The sequence below is a fragment of the Amblyomma mixtum genome, chromosome 6 (assembly GCF_055824585.1).
Source record: "Amblyomma mixtum isolate Tamu chromosome 6, ASM5582458v1, whole genome shotgun sequence".
In the NCBI taxonomy this organism is placed as follows: domain Eukaryota; kingdom Metazoa; phylum Arthropoda; class Arachnida; order Ixodida; family Ixodidae; genus Amblyomma; species Amblyomma mixtum.
The window spans coordinates 101,083,468-101,098,971 of record NC_143017.1 but is presented as its reverse complement, the minus strand read 5'-3'; the positions used below and the strand labels follow the sequence as shown (position 1 = coordinate 101,098,971).

The 15,504-nt window shown below is 45.4% G+C and overlaps 1 protein-coding gene across 2 annotated transcripts in view; it reads right to left on the bottom strand.

Annotated features, from left to right (window-relative positions):
- SPR (G protein-coupled sex peptide receptor) overlaps positions 1 to 9,143 on the bottom strand; it is an 82,084-nt gene extending 72,941 nt beyond the window's left edge. For both annotated transcript variants that reach the window (XM_089550591.1, XM_089550592.1), the window contains exon 1: positions 9,084 to 9,143. The gene's annotated coding sequence lies outside the window, so the exon portion shown is untranslated. The remainder of the gene's footprint in view (positions 1 to 9,083) is intronic.
- Positions 9,144 to 15,504: the final 6,361 nt, after the last annotated feature.

The following is a 15,504-nucleotide window of genomic DNA, read 5'->3' as shown; positions in this document are numbered from 1 at the left end:
AGGCGGAGTACTGAAGCCTTTTCACAGCTTGTTGCCTTTTCCTTGCGGCTAGGTAGGTGACAGAGGCACCGCACCGTACCACCACCTGCTTATAAAAACTGGAGGTTTCACATAAGCTGTTCGTAGCATCTGAGAATGCGCACGGGTTTTAGTAATGCTTACGATACACCTCTCGCTACAAATACATAGAAAAACAGAAAGCTTTGCATTAAGAAGGCCCCTCAATAGAAAAACGTTTACTTCGCAGATAATATTGTTGATTTAGATAGTGCATTCTGAGTCAACACCTAGGCCAGAAAGCTTGTAAAATAGATCAGAAAAATTGAAAGCACAAGATCACTACAGCTACCTCCATTCCACAACGACTTCAACGAATACCACGACCACTCCTCCTGCTGATGCTGCTGCTGGTGCTGCTGCTGCTACGATTACTTCTGCGATTGCTAGTATTGCTATCTAGGCAGCAGTTGCAACAAGGTTACTCAAGGAAGAAGGAAAGTATAGGAAGAAGCACTTTACAAGACACTAGCTCTAAATGTAAAGTGATTTCGAAGTGGAAGCTTGGGCGACTTGGTGACGGTTCGATTGTAACATAGCGCTAAACAGACACGGACACAGGGAGAAAAACAGTATGGGTGCTAACTTACAACTGAAGTTTTATTGCGTGAAACCAGGCAATGTAAGTTCTTTCTTAACAGAGAAGAGGAAATATAAAGCCATTGAAATATAGGAAGCACTCAAATAGCGTTATCGTCGAACCACATTTACGAATTAGCAGACGTGAAATGCATTTCCTTGTCAGATAAAAACACACAGGCAGCACTGACGCACATATCTTCTCATAGCGAACGTATATTGAATGCATCTATAGTTTTCCTTGTAAGCTGATCTTTATGGCAATCAATGACAACAGAGCTTTTAACCCTTTTTGCGACATAGGGACAACCCTTGTCCCACCTGCAAGGCTGTAGCAAAACGACGATTGTGAAAACTGCGAGAGAGCTGGGTTCGCTTGGCGCCATCTAAGAGAGATGTGTTTAACTATTCTATGCTTTCTTTTTTTTTCTGCTGGGTGGCGCAAGCGTCCCGTATGTGTTGTAGTTTGTTGCTTTTTTTCGGAGGACGGAGCTGTGCACACACGATTTTCGAAGAGCAACATTTTTCTTCAAAAATGCCAGGTAAGACGCCCATTGTGTTCTCCGTGCTTCTAAATATGTCAGGCTCATATGAGTAAAATTGTACAGTTCGTACAATGTTGTAAAGAATTCTGTGTTCGAAAGTCTGCAGGCATATGGAAGTTCATTAGGCTTAGGCTCTAGAAGCATGGCGTCGTGTGTCGTTCGTTCTCGAATGAAACGTATAAATTTATTATGTATTCATTCGTCCTTGCAGGGGAACGGAGTCTCACCGCTGAAGAGGCATTAGAGGTGTTTTTTAGCCTACCTGACGGTTCGGAAAGTGATGTGTCAAGTGATTCGGGTGACGAGTTTACCCTACCATCAACCTCGGCTTTCGCTCCGATAGAGTCGTCGGAATGCGACGAAAACATCGAGCCGCCGCGCAAGAAAGACCCAAGAAGGCATACACACGCAAAAAGAAAACTAAGAACGCGCACGCTAAGCCCATTCATCATGACAGTGACCATGAAGAGGAAGAAGACGATTCCCTATCAGCAGGATGGATAGCCGGGCAGCCTTGCGACATTCCAGTGAGCATCGCAGAAAATTCACCGTTCTATACTAATGGGAGTTCCACACGAAGTCCGTTTTCAAGGAAACAACCACTTCCCACAATCATCTGGCACAAGAAGGAGATGCAGCTTGTGTTCAACCAAGCGCGCCGAAGTGCGCACCAAGCTCATATAGCACAGGTTGTAACGTGCCATTATGTATGCAGTGCTTTTCTCCCTTTCACTCATCAAAGTGAACCTAAAATCACGATGCAACTTTCTTTTGTGGTACCCCCTCGTGAGCATTGGGACACATGCTGTCCCACCTCCCTTTATTCCTTCTCGTGTGCAGCGGGACACATGTTGTCCCACCTTTTGTGCTAAAACCATTGTAGGGAGAGTGACGAAAACTGGTCTGACCGCCTTTTCTTAGCCTCAATAAAGTGTCCTTGGATCAAAAAAAAACATTTTTTTTTGCGTGTGACCTCATGCCTTATAAAGGGTTAAAGTCCGGATAACAGCCAGGACACTTCTTTGTTTCTCCATCTTTTTCTTTTGTATTGATGTGGCCAGCAAGATGCCCTTTGACACCATTCCTGACATCATTGTTATGTTCTCGCAACCTGCCACTGAGGCATCTCCCTGCCTGCCCTATGTATTTCCGGCCGCATTTCAACGGAATAGAATAGATTACATTCTTTGCACATGTGACATACTGGTCCTTATGCTTCTTTTTACATTTTATGGCTTTTACATTCTATGGGTTCACGCGATTACACAAGTTTGATAATTTGTCGGGAGCGGAGAACACCAACTGTACTTTTGCACGACTATTTATCCTCTTGAGGTTGTGGCAAAGGGTGTGGCAGTATAGAATAACTCTTTGCGCTAATCTTGTTGAAGTGTGATACAACCAGTCCATTTAAGAACTTTGTCCCGAAGCTATCTTTACTAGATCGCTGCTTTTAGTACTGCCGTACTCGAGTTATTACGAACATTAATGCATTATTCAGAGGGTAAGAAAAGAGGCGGAGTATTTCCGAAGTTGTCCAGGCTATTTCATGCGCAAAAGAAAAAGACAAATGCCAAGCCGCTGCTGCACTCCTATTCTAGTTATATGACATTTGACTCCTTTCGTCTTTCATCATATTTTTAACAGCTACATCGCGCCCTTGCTATTGCCTGCATCTGCCAGTCGGTATAGCGAACTATAAGCGAGGAGTAGAATCACAAAAAAGCATATATTGCCCACTCATTTGGCTGACATGCAAAAAGCAGAAATATAATCCTGAAAGTCAGAACTTTATTACTGTTAGGCCTCGGTAATACCTGCACTATGTACTTAACAGTTTCAACCCAAGGAGTGCCTCCGTTGCAAACAATGCGGTGTCCAGTATTTAGCGCTCGATCGTACCGGGCCATTACAAATGTACTTAAGTCGTTGAAATAAAACGAGTAGTACTTGTCTACTCGCTGTATTCGGCGGAGACTGATTAATTTAGCACAGCTTTGACAGCACACGCCAATAACTTTCACTGGAGTTTCTGTCGCCTTTATTAAGGCGAAAACCTTTAATGTCTCATCGTTGTAAGCAGCAGTTGTCGACAGAAATGTCACGCTTTTCAATTGGCCGAAAAGGTCGTGACGTCACAGTGCGCGAATTTCAAACGGGGCCAATTGTACTTTGGCTAGTAACCATGCAACCAATTAAAGGGATCGTATAGTGATGCTCCAAGTAAGTGGGACTGAGCTTAGTTAATTGCTTAATTACCGAATTAGCCTAATTAACCTTTCCAGTCAGGCCATATAAATAAATAAAACCGTGTAGGAAATTGGTCGAGTTCGGGAATCGAAACCCGGTCTTCGGCGTGCGAGGCGAGCATGCTATCCACTCCGCCATGCCAGCTCGATGGTTTGGAATGAACAAAGGCGCGTCTAGTGAATACGGTGTCTTCGCTCACACCCATCCTCCTCCCTTCCCTTCCGGCGAGGTTTATGTGTCCACCGAGATATGAGAGACAGATATATTTCCTTTCCTCAAAAACCAATTTACCGACGAACGAGGTAGAACCGAATGGGCAATGGCGTTCTATGGACTCCCTGGCAGCGTTGCAAGATGTTGTCGCGTTCCACTCTTAGAGCTGAAGCTTAACATCTTAACCACACATCAGTGACCACACATTAGGTCAAAAAAGTGCCCCCCTGAATTTTGACGGGTGTTCACCGAGATATGTGAGACAGTTACTGCGTAATTTCCTTTCCTCAAATACAATATTCATTTCCTTCATTACGGGCCCTCTTTGTCTTCTTTCACTCCCACTTCCTCCCTTCCTCTACGGTGCGGTTCAGGTGTCCACCGAGATGACAGAGAATTGCTGTGCCATTTCCTTTCCTCAAAAAGCGTTGCGTTCAAAGGGCAAGGCATCGCGCCGAACGGGTGGTGGCGTTCCGTGGACTCCCTGGCAGCGCTACAACACGCTGTCGCGTTCCACTCCTAAAGGCGAAGCTTAAGCGTCATTAATTAGCAGTTAATTACTATTCAGGCATTAATCAGTAATTAACCAGTAATTAATGATTTGTCATCACTTAGAAATTAGTACTCAATTATATGTGACGCCACCAGTGCCACAGAGGCAGTCAAAGTGGTTCGGAAAACGCTTTCGCCTCTACGCACTTTAGACAGTCAAAGTGCCCCCTGAATTTTTTGCTTACACCTAAGGCACTAGGAGAGCTGACACAGAGCAAATCCTCAGTGCTCCAAGCTTTGAGCCAGCCATTGCCGCAGTTGAGGAAAAAATAAACGCTTAAGAGATGTCTCCATTGGGACTGGCGCCCGGGTGGGTGTTAGAAAATCTGCTTAGGCGCATTTAGCCGAGTCTTGCACTGTATGTGGCAGTGGCCACGTACGTCCTCCCTGCGTTTCTTTCGTCAAAGGCCATGGTCGTTTTTGCTTTAATGCGTTCTCTCGCTGAGTGAGCATGTGGTGCAGGCACGTTTATCGCAGGTCCAAAGCTGTTCATCCTCTTTGGAATTATTTAGATCTGTAAAAGCAGCCCGCGGTATATCCTTGTTGGGAAAATTTGTTACCGCGCTGGTCTGCCGGACGACTCTTCACGGTTTCTTCTACGTTAGAGACCGTTTAGATTGGCATGGAAAATTTTGCGTCTGGCTGCTGCAGTCACGCAATGCAGCTTATTAGCCACAGGAGCACAAGCATTTTTTACTCTTCTTGCTAATGCTGTAAATTTTGTTATTGTTTTTGCTGCTACCGATAACGCTGCTGTTACTGTTGCCCTAAAACAAATGGCACAAACATACGCCGCGACAAGTATTCTACAGAAGCTATTTTTCTCCGTCTTTTACTTCCTCCTTTCCTTTGCTTTCTTGTTCTGCCATGGACAACTGAATATTGTGGACAGTTAGTACTCTTGCACAAACCCCCAAGTATGCAGTGTGGCCATGAATATACACAGTGTCTTTCTTCCAACCAGCTACTTAGAGGCTTACCACTGACAAGCTGCTGACTGCAGTTTTTAGCCCTGGTGTCTAGTCAGAGAAGTTGCGTAACTAATCTGAAAAATAAAATTACTAGCAGAAATATTTAGGGTTCCTGAACGCTCATAAAGACTTTTGCTGTCTTTATTTTTAATTAGCTGAGAAGTCTCTAGATATATCTGGGAGTTCTGCGCCAAGAAATGAAGAGTGTTTCTCTAAAATTGTTTCGCTAAGCCTCTTGAACAGATTTATGCAGTAAAAAAAAAATGACGGTCGATTTGTGTAGTTACGCCAGCTGCGAATTTGGTGCGCTAGTACTGCGGTTTTCACTTCGGTCCCGGTGTTCTGATCCATGCTTCGTGGATGGAAGTTGTTCACAGAGAAATAATAGGTTCATGCCTATATATGCAGACTGGATCATTCTCTATTATAAATTCAATGATGCTTTGGAGTACGCATACAACCCGCGCCTGGCGCAGTGGTGGAGCGCTTAAGCGATTCGCGACTGCCCTGTGATGGCAAGTGCTGCCAACGGTAATACTTGTGAAACTCAGGTTACTTTTTCCCAACAACATCTTGCGACTAATTTTTAACTGAACTTCCACCTTCCACGGCGGGCAGTTTGGCAGGCATTATGTGCATCTGTGCAGGTTGACCACAATCCAGTCTCCAGATGGCAGGTTGCTACCTAGCAGAAACCTACGTCAGGCAAACACCTGGAGGCGAAATGCGGCGAAGGGTCACTGTAAGTGCTATCCGGGGCGTAAGAATATATTCAGGTGTTCACACTGACCTCCCGCCACATCGGCGAGCGCACACATATAATGTTTGCGCTCTAGTACATGCTCTGACTAGAGCGGCGCGAGGCGCTGCGGCATGAAGGCGAAGTTGAAGGCTGGTTGCGGAGCGGCGGGTGCAGCTATAAGCGACGTGCCCAGATTTGAGCGGCGTTTCGACCGTTTCAGTGGCGTTTAAAGATAGCGTATTGCAACCTAGAGACCATGTCTGTTTTGTAGTTATGAGTTGCGAATTGTTTCTGAGAAGTCTACGTAGCCACCGTCCAAGGAGACGGATGCAGGGATTGTCATAACTGTTGCCCCGGTCTGGTTTCCTGGCTATCCGCAAATTGAATATGAAGCTGCGACAACGTGTACTTTGTGCCTAATCTTGTGAATACACGAAATAACATCTCCCAGCAAGGTTGATTATAGTACTAAATTTGTTGGTTGCACAGAATTGCTATTCAGGTCACAGCAGATTAATGAATGAATATCGCGCAGTTTACCGTCACGAAGCGAAACATACGTATATGCTATATAAGTGAAGCCGGTGCGTATGGCTCGGGATTAATTCAGACCACCTGGGATTGTTTAATGTGCGCTGATATTGCAGAGCACAAAGGTGACTAATGCTTTTCGACTCGATCGATACGCGGACGACGCATCCAGGATTGAACCTGTGTGTTGCGGCATAGTACCCGAACGCTTTGACAACTGAGGTAGGTGACGACGTCAGCAAACAAATGAACAGGTGCTACTAACGGCGGTCTGGGCCCCCCTAGCCTGTGTATAGCTGTTCACTTTCCGAAGAACCTCTGGTTCACTCGGAGGGCCCATGGCCTCCAGCAGTTTGGATCCACTGTGCATATTAGTGCCAGAAAACACGGTTGTATTAAAGGCAGAAAATCTGCTGGCAATGTTGAAAACAAACATGGAGGCGCATAATTCGCACGGCTTTCGAATGATTGGTGCAGCATTTTGTCACAGAACATTATTAAGGGCAACACAGTTTAGCAGGCGCACCGCAATTATTCGGAGCTGACATCAATAAGGTTCAGTTTCCAGCCTCAAATATTTTATGTTTTTGCTTGCATGCTCATCTAGCACTGCTTGAGATTGTTAGCTGCTCAGCAAAGTCGGTGTCGGTGTAAAAAATGGCCTTGGCGAGAGGAAGGCCAGCGGAATTTTAACAAATTATTTTCGCGTCGGTCAGCTAAAAGGGTCAGCACTAGCCACTAAAGCCTCGCACTGATGTTTTCTTTCCGCTCCCGGCGCTTGCGCGTATTGCGGGGGAGTTCTGCTACCGAGCACGAGAGCACGGGGCCGATTCCCGGCTTGGAATGAAGTATTTGTGATGCAGGCCAAATGCATAAAAGCCTTTGAGATTTCTGTATAATCAAAGAACCCAAGAAGTAAACCATCTTCTCTGTACGGAGGACCTCATAACGCCCAAGGATATAGAGGCATCTTTAAATAAAGAAATAAATATAAAAAGAGCCTTTGAAGGTGTCTGATTGACAGGGTTCTAGTAATAAACCTTCTTTTTGGACTAGTTAGTTCTCAAAAACAGCTTTATGCAAAAAACTATTAAGTACGGATCACCACAAAGCCATGCTTTAGGCCTCGCACAAAGAAAAACTGGTGTTTTTCCATACATGAGTGCCTACGGCATCCCCCCCCCCCCCCCCCCCTTACTCCTTGCGGATGTAAACATTACCTCCCAAGATGTTTCTCAGAGGCAGGGGTGTTTTTATGTATTTCTACAGCAGCATGCTCTCGCTGAGCCTTGGTAGAGTATACGTCTGGTGGTCTGGCCTGCAAAAACCTTCATGCGTCAGTCATTATACAAAGGGAGAAAATACTGATGGCTTTTTTTGTGTGCTAAGTAATTGCACAATAAAAGAAACAAATCAAGCAGACACGGTAGCCTGAGATTGGCATCTCAAGCAAGTTCACATGCTATGTATGTTATAATCTTTTTGTAAGTTTAGAGGCGCATGCAGTAGTTAGACGAACAGGCACAAAAAGAACGTGCTTGGGCAAGCAGCAAGGAGTGCGTGAAAGGGGTACCCGTCCGAAGTCTACTTCTGCGTGATTTGGAAACCACATATACCCATTACCAAATTGACCTGGAGGAAACTGTAAATGCGTCTAGAAGCAACCAATTATCATAATGGAAGCGGTGCCGGTGCAACTACGCTCAAGCTCCGCTCCGCCAACACATGCCAATGCTCTCCTGCCAACGTGATCTGACGTGCTGCGGCCGTAAAGGTAGACTTTTTGCGTTTAAAAAGCAACATGCAGTGTTTTCTCGTTCTACAGTAGGCCCCGTTATTAAGGACATACACCTTCATGGTATTTCCGGTACTATAGCAGCCGGATGGCACACTTTGCGACGGGGGCATCAGCGACAGCACGACTAACAGTTTTGTCCAATACAGAGTTTGGTTTCTCTCGGTCCGAGTGCAGCCTTTGTGGAACTGCTTTACTTGGTATTCATATAGAATGTTTACCGACGGTAGAGTGCACATAAAGCGCAGAGACGATATGAACAGTTGCGAGAAGTTTGGAGGCGAATGTTCCAATGTAGACGTACCTATGTCACACAGCTTGTTTTGCAAGTGCACTGACCAAAGCGCCTTCGTCGTGAGGAGAAGCATCAAAGCAAAGAAAAATTGAAAATAAATCAGAGGCCTCAAAATGCAATTGCCGGTAGAGGTTTCTCATCTAAGCGACACCACTGCGACCGGGCGTCCAACAAGAGAGAAGAAGATAAAGCAGCTGGAAAATGAGGATATTTACTCTCAGATCTTATGGGGACACTGATAGCTACTTCATCCAGTACTGGGCCTTAGTAAAATAAATTGTGCGGCTATTTCTAGCCTCGTTTGTGTTCGCCCGGCAGTGAAAGACAGATTGCTGAGAAAATGGAATTCAATAAATTTCCATTCACTCGACTGAAACTCTTCACGTGCCCCGTTCTGAAGTTTGTGGCCGAGCCCTTGAGATCCGCGCCCAGAAACCCTCGTCGGCGCACTGCGGAAGTGGCTGGGGACATTGTATGTCCGTTTTTTTTCTAGTTTATAAAATCTCCGTTTACAGTAAAAGTGGAACGCAGTAGTCTGTCGCTAGAGGCTTACCTCGATTTCTCCTCAGTGTCCCCTTAACGCACGTATGAGAATGTTCGCCTGCAGGAAAGTAAAAAAAAAATGTTAAAATAGTGAGGCGCTGCAAGCAGTCGCAAGAATACAGTGAATACACTGCGAAGTGATATCATTCTACGAAGCAAAAACAGCTCCTTGCTTTCCAAGTTACTTTGTAGGACTCTGAGAACGGTTCCTCTGAAGAATTCGTTGCACTCCGCTTTTCTACGTTAGATTTTTTTCTATAAGAAATTATTACCAGACTTTCGCAACAATGTTGCCAGTGTAGAGGACAAATTAGAACTTGGGGGATGTCATTGATCTTCAGTAGTTCATCCCTCGAATGTAATAACTAATCTACTATGCAAGGCTGCGCAAGCTCTATGTTGCGCCATACTTTTACGCTGTTTTTAATGCACCTGTACACTGGAGGTGAGATAATTTCAAAGAATGCACCTTCGGGCATGATGAACACATCCAGAGATTCCAGACAAGCGCATTTTTAAGTGTGAAATTTCTGCAAATGCATTTTTTTATATATTGCGAGGTACCACCTCAGCAACCAATAAATTAAATGAGGAATACTTATCACCATACCCGATTACCCCTCGTCGGGACGCTTCAGGTTTTGTGCTGTTTACTACAAAAAAACGCACAGGATTGATTTTTCATGGCAGTTTCAACTATCTCATGCGAGCGCAGGACAAACTTTTAGTAGATTTTGCTATGCATCGTAAGGTTAGACCATTCCTATAAATATGTTCATCACAGTATTCTATAGTATTCCAAGGTCTGTTTGAGCAGAACACACAACTGCCTTGATAAGAGACATACACGGCCGATATAAATGCTTCACATCGCACAAGCGATCGTGAGTGGTCGCAGCACTTCGGTAAGAATTCGATCGCACACGATAAACATTGCGCAAGATAAGCCAACCAGCGTCATAAAGTCGCAGACATAAACATTATAAGGTTGAGTGGTAGGCGGCGCTAACATAGTGCAGGCGCTTTAAGGAGTAATTATTACGCTTGCAGCCACACAAATATCTTCTCAGTAAAGTGAAAATAGTAAATACGTAATAAAAATCGGACCCTTCGCGCTTCTGCTCTTTAAGTCAGTATAGTGGTTCCTAGTAATGTAAGGAATGTCCAACAGGTATCAGAAGAGTGGAGAGGCAGAATCGTCGTCACAGTAGGAGTGTATAGAAGGCCGGCCCACTTCAGCTGTACGCCAAAGATCATCAACGTTCTGTTATCAGATTTCTTAAAAGTGAAGCTGTAAAACTCATTGAAATTTATCGTGCTATGTAGGCTAGCATGACTATGTATATTTGGCACTGCAGACTGTCTTAGAGTGAAGGTGAAAATTCACTATAATGCCACATTCGGGACGTCGGAGAACATTGCAGCTGTGGATGTGTTATTACGGTAAAGTCGCCATGTGATTGCATATAAGCTTGCTGCAGCTATGGACATGAGTTATCGTTTAACATGTTACGTTATTTATCACAGAGTCCACTTTTAGAAAGGGTCAGAAAGATGGATACTACGGCAGATGACCGCGGAGCTGAAAGCGTGCTGTGTTGAAGTCTATGGTATGGCGTGCATCTCCGCACCCGAAAGCAAAAAAGTTTCGGAAGAAACCATCTGCTGCGGAGGTTATGCTTACCCTTGTGTGGGACCAAAAAGGCGTTAATTTGCAGCACTCCACACTTAGGGGGATCGCGGTTACTACAGTCTCTTATCCATAGCTGCTGAAGAGCCATCTTAAACCAGCAATATAAAGATAGTGACGTGAACTGATCCTATCGCGTCCGTAGTGATTACGAAATGTTCTGTCCTTTGCAGGGGGCACAGAGCAGTAAGATGTTCAGATCGGCTAAAGAGGGACACCAAGTGGTGCATGAGTTGCCACGCAACCAAGTAAAAGTGTTTTTTTTTTACAAAGGAATTTAGGTGCTTTGTAAGCGTTTAAAAACTTCTTACCATCGTGGGGGAGATTATACTGAAAGTGATGGACATGTGTGCCTCTTTCGCTCAATAAAGATACGCTTCTCAACCGCCCCAAAAATATGAATAAAAAAGTTACAGGCTTCACTTCATTGTTTCACTTTCTTACAGGTAGTGCTGACGTTCTGAATTCCTTTTATACAAAGGTCAGTGGGTTATCGAGCAATGCAACGATCATCATGGTAAAGCAAACAAAAACAGAACCTTAAAGTAGAAGACATTCTTAGAGAAATTTCATACTATAATGGTTACCATGATTATGCCGCATCATGCAATGCTTCTCTCAAGACCAATCCGTGAGAGCTCGTGCACTGCTCCAGCGAAGAAAATGAACTCATTCCTACGATGGCACATAAAAAAACAGAGCGGCGAAATCCGCTGTCGTTGCCAAATTTCCTAAGTTGTAAACGCTAAATGCATTTAGCACAAGCGGGCATGTAAGCTGAGTGCGATGAATAGTGACCGCTTTTGACCTTTCAGCTGTCTCCAGCACCTTGCATTTCTGTGGAACTTTCAGACGCGGGGAATTATTGTAGTCGCGGAAAGGTTAATGTGAGGTATAAAAAGAACTCCTTACTACGCTTTTTCGAAAACGGCAATAAAATGCGTTCAGCTGCTCTTGTGCGACAAGAAACTACGAAATAATAAATGCTGAAAATATTTCATAGCAAGAGTGAAACTTAATTCCTACGCTGGTCTTCTTCATAAGTTTTACTCTTTCGTCCAACTGCACCTTGGGTCGCAGACATTCCTAGTCCCAATTCAGCGGATCCGCTACGCTCCCTTGACTTTTCCCTTCCTCCCGAAACCTAGATCCCACATCTCAAGATTGGAAATTCCTCATTCTTGAAGTTGTTCCTGGTCTACTTATTGCTCTCTCGTTCTCGCCTTGCTCGGAACTTTAGCTTCTAATAACTTCCTAAGTGCAGCTCACGCCATTTTTGCGGGTTTTTGCCGCTGGGAGCGCAGCTCACTTCTCACTCTTCAAGAGCGCGCCTCGATTGCGAAACCAATGAAAACGGAGAGAGGTATGCCAAGCTTTTTCGCTGAGCGACCAGGTTGTGCACGCTGGCAAGGCGTGCCGGTTCAAGCAAACTCCTTGGCTTCTCCGCCAAAAGAAATCTCAAATGAAGGCACTGCGCACGAACATTTCTTAGGCGTCTTTTCACTAGTGCTTTAGACAGTGCTCTGAGAGTGGCGTGTATCTGCTGGGGAAATTAATATTAGCTGAATGCTTTGAGCTTGGTCGTTTTAAGCCGTTCGGGGACACTGCCGTTCAGTGCTGCAAAAGTTGAAGGTTTACAAGGCAGAAATGTACTCTGTTGTTTATTCGGTAGGTGAGTGTGACTGGTCTCGGAGATCGTTGTGGGTCTGTAATATTGGTTTGGTTTGGTTTATGGGGTTTAACGTTCCAAAGCGACTAAGGCTATGAGAGAAGCCGTAGTGAAGGGCTCCGGAAATTTTGACCACCCGGGCATCTTTAACGTGCACGGACATCGCACAGTACACGGGCCTCTAGAATTTCGCCTCCACAGAAATTCAACCGCCGCGGCTGGGATCGAACCCCCGTCTATCGGGTCTACAGCCGAGCACCATAACCACTGAGCCACCGCGGCGGCGGGTCTGTAATATACATGCTTTCTTTTTGTTGGAATGTTTTATCTTAGGTTTTTCAATGAAGGCCTGCACTAAAAACGAAACGGCTTTTTGAGATATATAGATGCGTTCTGCCGCATAGTGATACCATTTTCGCAGACAATTACAAAACAGGTAATTATTGTTAACCGCTAAGTTGGTTAGCTTCTGGTAGTTAACTTTGTCAAAGTTGGGCGCTGGTTGTAACGAGAAATTTGTAGTGGACTGTTTTTAATAGCCGCATAAATTTTGAGGAATTCGAAAACGCGATTGCCGTCGACGCTGTGGCGCAACAAACTTTGGCCATCTCATGTAGAACGGTACGCGCTTCCGAAAAGGAGCAGTGTTTGTAGAGCACGAACCAAAGCTCCCTAGAATAAGTCCCTTTGTGAGCGGTGAATATCGCAGGGCTGGCGGGAGAGGTAACGTCACGTGATAACGCCGTCATAGAGCGACGTGCGCTGGGGGGCATTGCTTTTCGAAAGCGAGTGTCTTTGGGCGTGAGGTTTCTGCAATTTATTAAGCCGCAGCGCCGAAGGTTATCGCGTTTCAGAAATTCGAAAAATTCAAGTCACTACTACTATCGGCAGCTACAAATTTGTAATTCCCACCAGAAACCTAACTGTAACAGTAAAAAAAAATTCTAAGGACGATTAGTGTTCTTCCTAATGCGAAATTTGAGCACAGGTCTGTCCAGGTGTCAGGCTCTGCGGGCTCATTGTTTTGCTTTGCTGGGTCGTCGACACATCTGGCGACGATACCAGGAATCGGGTGAATTGTCTTCAGTAGTAAATGGGTAAACTAATATTTAACGGTTGCCTTTTCAGGAATTTGAGTTAGCCGCGTAGTTCGAATTAGACGCAGCCGGTTTTTAGAATTTTCAAAACGCGATTACTCTTGGCACTGTAGTTTGACAAATTTCGGCTTTTTCGACTAGTCACGTGCACTGGAGAGGTTCCTTTGCCTGTATGTTTTTCATAAGCTCATTTATTTGGCATATCTCTCGGTCGGTCGGATTTAACGTCCAAAAATGACAGGTTGTGAGGGATGCTGTAGGGCTCCGGATAATTTAGACCATCTGGGCTTCTAAAACGTGCACTGACATCGCACAGTGCACGGGCCTCTATAGAGCACTGCACGGACTACATTCTGAGGTTCGAGTCCGACCCGAGCCCGAGACTCAAAGCTCGAGGCCGGCCCAGGCCCGTGGACCCGGGCTCGCCAGGCTCGATGCGATGCCCGACCCGGGTCCGGTCCCGTTTCAGCCGTAGCTGAAGTGCTAAACTGTTTACTGAGTGCAAATAGTAGACGGTTTTAGCGTAGCCGGACAGTAGTTCGGTAAATACCGCGACGCGTTGACGCTGCTAGCGTCCAGGCTTACCTAGCCACATTTGCCGTTAGGTAGCAGTGGTCGTAGTTGCCGTGTTTGCCGTACGGTAGAGCTAAACCTATCTAGTTTTATGTTACACGAGTAAAGAAATAGCAGGAGAAGACGCTCGTATCTCAAGTAACACTGAAAAATGTTGGCTTGGTAAATACAAAAAGAGAACATATGGTGGGTTCGCCCGCTTGGAGTTTTGAACAGTGATCTTGTCTGGGAATAGATAGCACCTTCGTGTGGGTCAGTCCGTGAGGCCTCATGGAGAGGTACAGCCAAAAGGAAACAGGACGAGCGCTGGTCGTGTTTTCTTTGTTTCTATGTCGTCCTTTTTTTGGGGGGGAGTGGCTATTCTCCCGGCAGCCGTGAGAATTCCGCTCCCACAATTCTCACGGCACTCGCCTCTGATTGGCTGTACACGGTCACATGATAAATGCCGGTAGAATAAGATTTTGTTATTCTCCCGGCAGCCGTGAAAATTTCGGCAACGCAATTTTTACGGCTGTGCGTGATCAAATGATAATTTAAGAAGTTTGTTGCTCTCTCCCGGCAGCCGTGAACCCTGAACATCTTTTCCTACCTTTTTTATTATTTTAATAAAACTACTACCACCGGTTGAGCGTTCCTAGACTTCTGCGGGCAGGCTCCTCTAATTATCATTCATGGTTTCAGCGTTCCAGTAGTTTATGTGGTTGGAGGAGCAATTCCAGCGTTGGTGCAGAAGTCGACCCCGTCGTCCGCGGAACGCTGCGGGCTTTTCACCTCTCGGTCCAGCCATACATGTTGCCTCACGTACTTTTCTTTTTGCTCCGTAAGTGCTAATAAATTGTATTATTATTGCTAGCACTTTTAGGCGTTGCGCGAAGTTTTCGTCTAACCAAGAACCTGAAGAACGCGTTTCAGCGGCCTTGGGCGCATCGCGCTGCAAATTATCGTCACACGCGGTAGTGCTTCCCGTTTACTATTTATAGGTCGACTGTTTAGTACTCGGTTCACAGAAAAAAACAATGACCTTGAGTAATTACGTGATATCCTGACAGAGGTCCTCACCCGGCAGCCGTGAGAATTGTGTTTGCGAATTTCTCACGGCACTCGCTTCTCATTGGCTGTGCATTGTCACGTGACCACTGCCCGGCAGCCTTGAGAATTGTGTTTGCGAATTTCTCACGGCACTCGCTTCTCATTGGCTGTGCATTGTCACGTGACCACTGCCCGGCAGCCGTGAGAATTGTGTTTGCGAATTTCTCACGGCACTCGCTTCTCATTGGCTGTGCATTGTCACGTGAAAGATGTAAAACAAAGAACCATTGTGAAAGAGCTTTTCCCATCATCTGCACTGCACATATGTGCATTTCACACATTGCAGGCCTTTCGCAGGGAAGTGAGCGTGCAG